Genomic DNA, 7,283 nt, shown 5'->3' with positions numbered 1-7,283 from the left:
CCTGAACAGTGTGAACCGGGATTCATCCGTGAAGAGAACACCTCTCCAACGTGCCAAATGCCAGCAAATGTGAGCATTTGCCCACTCAAGTCGGTTACGACGACGAACTGGAGTCAGGTGGAGACCCCGATGAGAACGACGAGCATGCAGATGAGCTTCCCTGAGACGGTTTCTGACAGTTTGTGCAGAAATTCTTTGGTTATGCAAACCGATTGTTTCAGCAGCTGTCCGAGTGGTTGGTCTCAGACGATCTTGGAGGTGAACATGCTGGATGTGGAGGTCCTGGGCTGGTGTGGTTACATGTGGTCTGTGGTTGTGAGGCTGGTTGGATGTACTGCCAAATTCTCTGAAACGCCTTTGGAGATGGCTTATGGTAGACAAATGAACATTCAATACAGGAGCAACAGCTCTGGTTGACATTCCTGCTGTCAGCATGCCAATTGCACGCTCCCTCAAATCTTGCGACATCTGTGGCATTGTGCTGTGTGATAAAACTGCACCTTTCAGAGTGGCCTTTTATTGTGGACAGTCTAAGGCACACCTGTGCACTAATCATGGTGTCTAATCAGCATCTTGATATGGCACACCTGTGAGGTGGGATGGATTATCTCAGCAAAGGAGAAGTGCTCACTATCACAGATTTAGACTGGTTTGTGAACAATATTTGAGGGAAATGGTGATATTGTGTAAGTGGAAAAAGTTTTAGATCTTTGAGTTCATCTCATACAAAATGGGAGCAAAACCAAAAGTGTTGCATTTATATTTTTGTTGAGTGTATCTTTCATGAGTTCACATAGCAGAAGCTCAATTTTTTTTTTACTTTGTGGAAATTGCCACAGCTGAAAGAAGGAACAGTAATTTCCAATGCTGACAGCATATCAGCGTGCCACTTCATTTCTCTACTTTCACACAATTCACAAACCTTTTGTAACAGCTCAGCCCCACCCATTAACCTCACAGGAGTTCTGACAGGATAAACACCACAGATGGCCGAGACAGCGTGTCGTATGCACAGCAGGAATACATATTGCCAATCACCCACAAAGGTGCCGAGTCAGGAAACAGCAATATGCACACCTCGGCATGTTAACACCTGCAGAACAATGGACACACTCTAACCACCGGTGGCGACACTTTGGCATGCACGTCGCACATCTGGGCTTATTACCACATATACAGGAAACACTTTCGGTATGGTGAATTATGTCCGTTACATGTTGAATGTCCGCTACTTTATGTTTATGGGGTAACATGGCAACTATTATAATTCATTTTCAGAATCAGTTTAACATCCATTTGCATCCAGTGCCCATGAAAGAGTGACATAATCAGCTATAACTTAAAAGGCCTTTTTAATTTTTTTTTATTATTATTTATTTACTGTAAAGATAATCTCATTCTCTATTTGACTTCAGGTCAAACTGCTATATTCGCAAAATATAAAGATTTGCACTATTAATTATTATTATTATTATTATTATTATTATTATTATTATTATTATTATTATAGCAGTTAAAAATAAATGTAATATTAAGGTTTTCCAGGTTATATCCCACAGTATTTAGTCTATGTTGTACATATGTGGACATTGTCATATGAGACACTTACCTGCATGTAAATTATTCAGCAGTTTTCGACCTTTGTCAGAAATGAATCTGTTCTGTGCATATCAATAAGCAGTTTCTGGTGATTTTAATTTGGTGCTGTTTGGATACTGAGTGCCGTTATAGCTGGGGACAGGCAGCACATCAGTCTCTGTCATAGATGTGGAAATGTGTCTCCAGACACCAGCAGCCTTGAAGGAGCTCACAGAGCATCTGCTGCATGAAAGCATGAGCCTCAGGAGTGACGCAAGAACTTTCTGTGCACAAGTGCATCTCCAGAATCCAAAATTACCAGTGCAGCAGGATACAGTTTGTGAGCATTATTGTGTACCTGAGGTTTATTCAATATTATAAAAATCTTATTATTGATTTATTTAGGTTATTAAGAGAGCACAGACTGGAACTCAGCCACATGGGGTGTGCAGCCAGTACATTCTGAGTGCCAGTCCCAAGCCCGGATAAATGAGGAGGGTAGGAGGCAGGATGTTAGTCTTAAAGATTATCAAATCTCAGCCACATGGGGTGTGCAGCCAGTACACTCTGAGTTTCTTTGGGGGGACCTGTGTGGAAAGGGTCAGGGTCTTCTGTTCCCTGGGTGTCCACATAGAGGAGAAACTGGCCTAGGACAGGAACACCACACACTTGGTAAGGACCCCTTCACACATATTGTGAAGTTTGGACACTAGGTGCGCATGATGCAGGAATTGTGTGCAAACCGTGTCATGTCGTCTCTGCCTCCAACACCTCGTGCACCTGTTGCTACAACTATTTGCACACACCATCACCTGAAAGACAAAGTGTGCGCTGTGTGAACCCATCGCACCGACTCGCGGTGCCGGCCAAATTCCAGGTGACACGCACGAACATCTAACACCACTAGAAAATGTGAGGCCAGTCGCACTCTTGGCATGACAACAGACTGCAGACAATAACTGTCGTACTGCTGTGAAATTTGTCTAAGTTCCCCACGAGTGTGACTTTGCAAACACACACACTAACACGTGGGTGTGTGCACTCCACTCATGGGAGGCGTGGCTTCTGACAGAAGCAGCTGTGGTGATCTGTCATTCTGGACATTCCAGCTACACAGCACCTACTGTGTTTGGACAGTCATGGACCAACAACTGTCCACTGTGATGCGCATGTGTCTGATTGCTGTATTTACGTGGACATAAATAAAAACATATATTGCCGTGGCGACAAGCTGAAGTAAGCGAGCATGTGCACAGAGCGGACACTGACAGCTCCCCAGGTTGAAACGGACCGTCAGATCAGAACACGCAGTGGGAGATTTGACCGTCACATCACCCACGTGAGCTCATGTTCCACATGACGCTGTGTCTGCGCTGTGGCATGCCGTCCACAAGACATGCGTGTTGCGCAGAACACGCGCGCGGCTGACTGGATGCACCGGACCAGTAGATATGGACATGATCAGAGCACATTGCTTCTCAGTCATGTGATTTCATGACTGTATGTCAGTGACTAGGGATGGGTATTGCAACAGCATTTTATTGAGTCTTAAAGTAAATAAATATGAAATTGGTCACTGGATCCATGATCTCTGGATATAAATAGAAACAAAATCTGTAGTTTTTGTCAAAAGCATTTCCTTTCAGACATTAATGGCATGAAAGTCTCTCCATATGTCTGAGCTGAACTCAGACGGCTGCTGGAGTCTGCAGGTCTGCAGCCATACAGTCCTGGGCTGCTGCACGTCAGTGCAGGACATCTCAGTTTATTGGTTGTATTACAACATTTGGAAGGAGGGGTCATTTGATTTAAAAGGCAATTCACACTCTAGACTCAGTAGAGAGCGGCACAGCGTTCGGAGCAATGGAACGGAGGATGAATCTCGTTTCTTTCATGCAACAAGACAGGAGGTGCAGTTAGTCACTTTAATCTGCACAAAAGTGACTCACGATTGACATATTTTTAATGGGGTGAAAAGGAGCGAAGCAATGAACCAACAAAGCAGCAGATCGAAGCACTGCTTCATTGATTCAAGGTTCAAAGCAAAGTCGCGCTGCAGAAGCATTGATTACAGGCCTGCTGCAGGGTCTGTAATCAATGTAGAAAAGGATCATTTTCCAACAAACACCCTCAACAACGGGTGCTTTGAAGGACCGATAAGGGAATCCATAAGCAAAAAGGCTATTGATGTAAGTGGATCATTTCTTAATGACACCAAAAAAGAACCGGTTCTCAATGCCCATCCCTATCAGTGACCATGGGTCATCTACAGATGAACAGACAGTGTTGTGTGGGCCGCTGAAGAGGAGGTACTGCTGGCCCACCACCACCAGATGGCGCCCTGCTTGAAGTGCGGGCTTCAAGCACGAGAGGGCGTCATAGCAACCGGGAGTGACAGCTGTCACTCGTCATCAGCACCAGCTGTCACTCATCCACATCACCACCACCATAAAGGCCGGACTGCAACTCCACCTCCCCGCCAAGAAATCAGCTACCTTGGAGGTAATTTCTCTGCTGTATTCACAACGAATAATAGTCTGATCTCATTTGCAGCCATTTTCCTGTGACGTGTTCCTTATCTGCTGTATTGGCGTTTGGTGTGGACTGCGACGGCTTCGCCTCACACCCCAACCAGAAAAGTGGTTTTCACAGGAGCTGTCCGAGTGTGTTATTGGAGGTGGAGGTTCTCCCTCCTTACAGAACACAGACTGTGGGATTACTGAGTGTGCGTACTCACACTCACCTGTGCTGTTTCTGTTCTCTGCCAGCAGTACCAGGTCTGACAGCTGGAGACGGTGACCACCTGGGGACCCAGGACTTGGCGGCTCCGGTGTTCTTCAGATCCGTTGGCGGTGAGGGCCGTGTGGGATCCGGCTCAGTTCTGGACGGGCGTCTCCTATCCTCAAGCCTGCCCACACGTCACCCAACGTGTAATTGACTATAGTCCCAAACTGATTGTTGTCTGTAATCCGTTGTGCACAATTTACAACATTAAATTGTTACTGTTTGTCTTATCCATTGCCCGTTCATTTAACGCCCCTGTTGTGGGTCCGTGTTCCTACACTTTCACAACAGACAGATCATATTTCCCGGGTGGTGTGTTTTTTTTTCTGTTTTTATTATTATTATTTTTATTATTATGATTATTATTCCACATAAGCGGCACAATGTGGTTCCACACATACCAGCTGGTTTTTATTTCTTCCACATAAGCAGCACCATATGCTGCACCTGGCACTGTTCCTCGATGGACACCTTTGCATGCACAAACTCTCACACTTGGTGTTTTGTGCACTAATTTCGAATTGTTTTGCACTATTTCACTGTTTTCGTCCAAACGCCATCCAAACTATGTGTGAAGGGGCCATAAAGAAGGCACAGCAAAGACTCCACTTTCTGAGAATCTTCAGGAAAAAAACATCAACCAGAAGTCCACTGCCACTGAAATTTACACAGTTTTGTACATACTTTTTTGATGTAATCTGCTTATGCTACTTCATTCTTGTGTTTTTCTTTTTTTAATTTGTGCTCTGGACATACCTTTTTCATTGTTAAATTTTATGTTTATTTTCTTTTCTTCCCCTGACTTTTCAAGTCTGTGTGTGGTTTACTCTGGTTTATATTTGTAGTGAAAGGCTGCACCTTATCTTTCCTTCTACTTGTTACAATGACAATAAAGAATCTGTATCTGTATCTGTGGTAGACAAGTATGTTAGGGTAGTGCAGAACAAGTACAAGCATATTGTGACAGCTGTGAGATGCGCAGTCGGAATGACAGACTCATTCAAGGTGGAGGTGGGATTACACCAAGGACCAGCTCTGAGTCCTTTCTTGTTTGCAGTGGTGATGGACAGGTTGACGGATGAGATCAAACAGGAGTCCCCATGGACTATGATGTTTGCAGATGACATTGTGATCTGTAGTGAGAGTAGAGAGCAAGTTGAGTCTTGTCTGGAGAGGTGGAGATATGCTTTGGAGAGAAGGGGAATGAAAGTCAGTAGAAGCAAGACTGAGTACATGTGTGTGAATGGGAGGGAGCCCAGTGGAATAGTGCAGTTACAAAGAGCAGAAGTGGTGAAAGTAGATGAGTTTAAATATTTGGGGTCAACTGTTCAAAGTAATGGAGAGTGTGGTAGAGAGGTGAAGAAGAGAGTGCAGGCAGGGTGGAGAAAGGTGGCAGGAGTGGTTTATGACTGAAGATATCAGCAAGAGTGAAGGAGAAAGTTTACAAGACAGTCGTGAGACCAGCTATGTTGTACGGTTTAGACACGGTGGCACTAACAAAAAGACAGGAGGCAGAGCTGGAGGTGGCAGAGCTGAAGATGTTGAGATTCTCTTTGGGAGTGACAAGAATGGACAAGATTAGGAATGAACATATCGGAGGGACAGCTCAGGTGGGACGGTTTGGAGACAAAGAGATGTTGTGTGGGCCGCTGAAGAGGAGGTACTGCTGGCCCACCACCACCAGAGGGCGCCCTGCCTGGAGTGCGGGCTCCAGGCACCAGAGGGCGCTGCCGCATCATGGGAGTAGCCTGGGTGACAGCTGTCACCCATCACCAGACACAGCTGTTCCACTCAGCACAGAGGTATATCAGGAGGACGGCGTCTCCACCTCAGTGCCGAGATATCGCCTAAGACTAAGGTAGTATTCTCTGCATTTATATATTGCATAACCAGCTAAACCGTTAAACCTTTTCAGGATGGTGCTACAGATAGCTTCATTGTTTGGATAAGTACTCACCTTCCTGCTGTTCTTTGACAAGAGGTGGAGGCGGCTTCTCCCCTCTCCGTTACTGGGTGCGGTCATCCACGCCTGTGTGTTGTTGCTCTCTCCTGCCAGCAGTACCGGATCCGACGAGCGGAGGCAGTGGCCACCTGGGAATCGGGACTTGGCGGTTCCAGTATTTCCAGGGTTCGGTGGCAGAGGAGATCTGGGTGGTTCCGGTTCGACTGAGACAGACGTCTCCTACCTTCGAGCCTGCCCACACGACACCAGCGGATTCGACCCCAAATTGTGTTTGTTATATTAATTGTGCTTGTTTCACAGAAGTAAATCTTGTTATTTACCTTCTCCATTGTCCGTTCATTGCGCCCCCTGTTGTGGGTCCATGTTCCTACACTTTCACAACACAGAGAGGCGAGATTGAGATGGTTTGGACATGTGCAGAGGAGGGACCCAGGGTATATAGGGAGAAGGATGCTGAGGATGGAGCCACCAGGCAGGAGGAGAAGCAGGAAGGACAAAGAGGAGGTTCATGGATTTGCTGAGGGAGGACATGCAGGTGGTTGATGAGACAGAGGACAGAGTGAGATGGAAACCATTGATCTGCTGTGGCGCCCCCTAATGGGAGCAGGTGAAAGAAGAAGAAGAGAGCACAGCCTGGTTAGAAAGGTTAAAATACCTTTAGTCGCTGTCCGGGATAATGAGAAAAAATGGACAGAAGACAGGCTCGATATGAAATTTTTAAATTAACTTATCTCAATATTCAACATATAAGTGTCAATTGTCAAGTATCTGGACATGCACTTATTATCTGTACAATATTTATTGTCACTCAGTAAAATGTTATCATGCACAATTGATACTTTACAATTGATTATATGGCACATGATACAGTGGAAACGTGTTATAAAGAAATCTATTACAGTAATGAATTCCTCATAAAATAGTCATTTTTACATCCAAGTGTTGATATTTTATTCTT

The sequence above is a fragment of the Thalassophryne amazonica genome, chromosome 16, assembly GCF_902500255.1.
Source record: "Thalassophryne amazonica chromosome 16, fThaAma1.1, whole genome shotgun sequence".
Lineage (NCBI taxonomy): Eukaryota > Metazoa > Chordata > Actinopteri > Batrachoidiformes > Batrachoididae > Thalassophryne > Thalassophryne amazonica.
Note: the sequence above shows the minus strand (reverse complement) of the source record.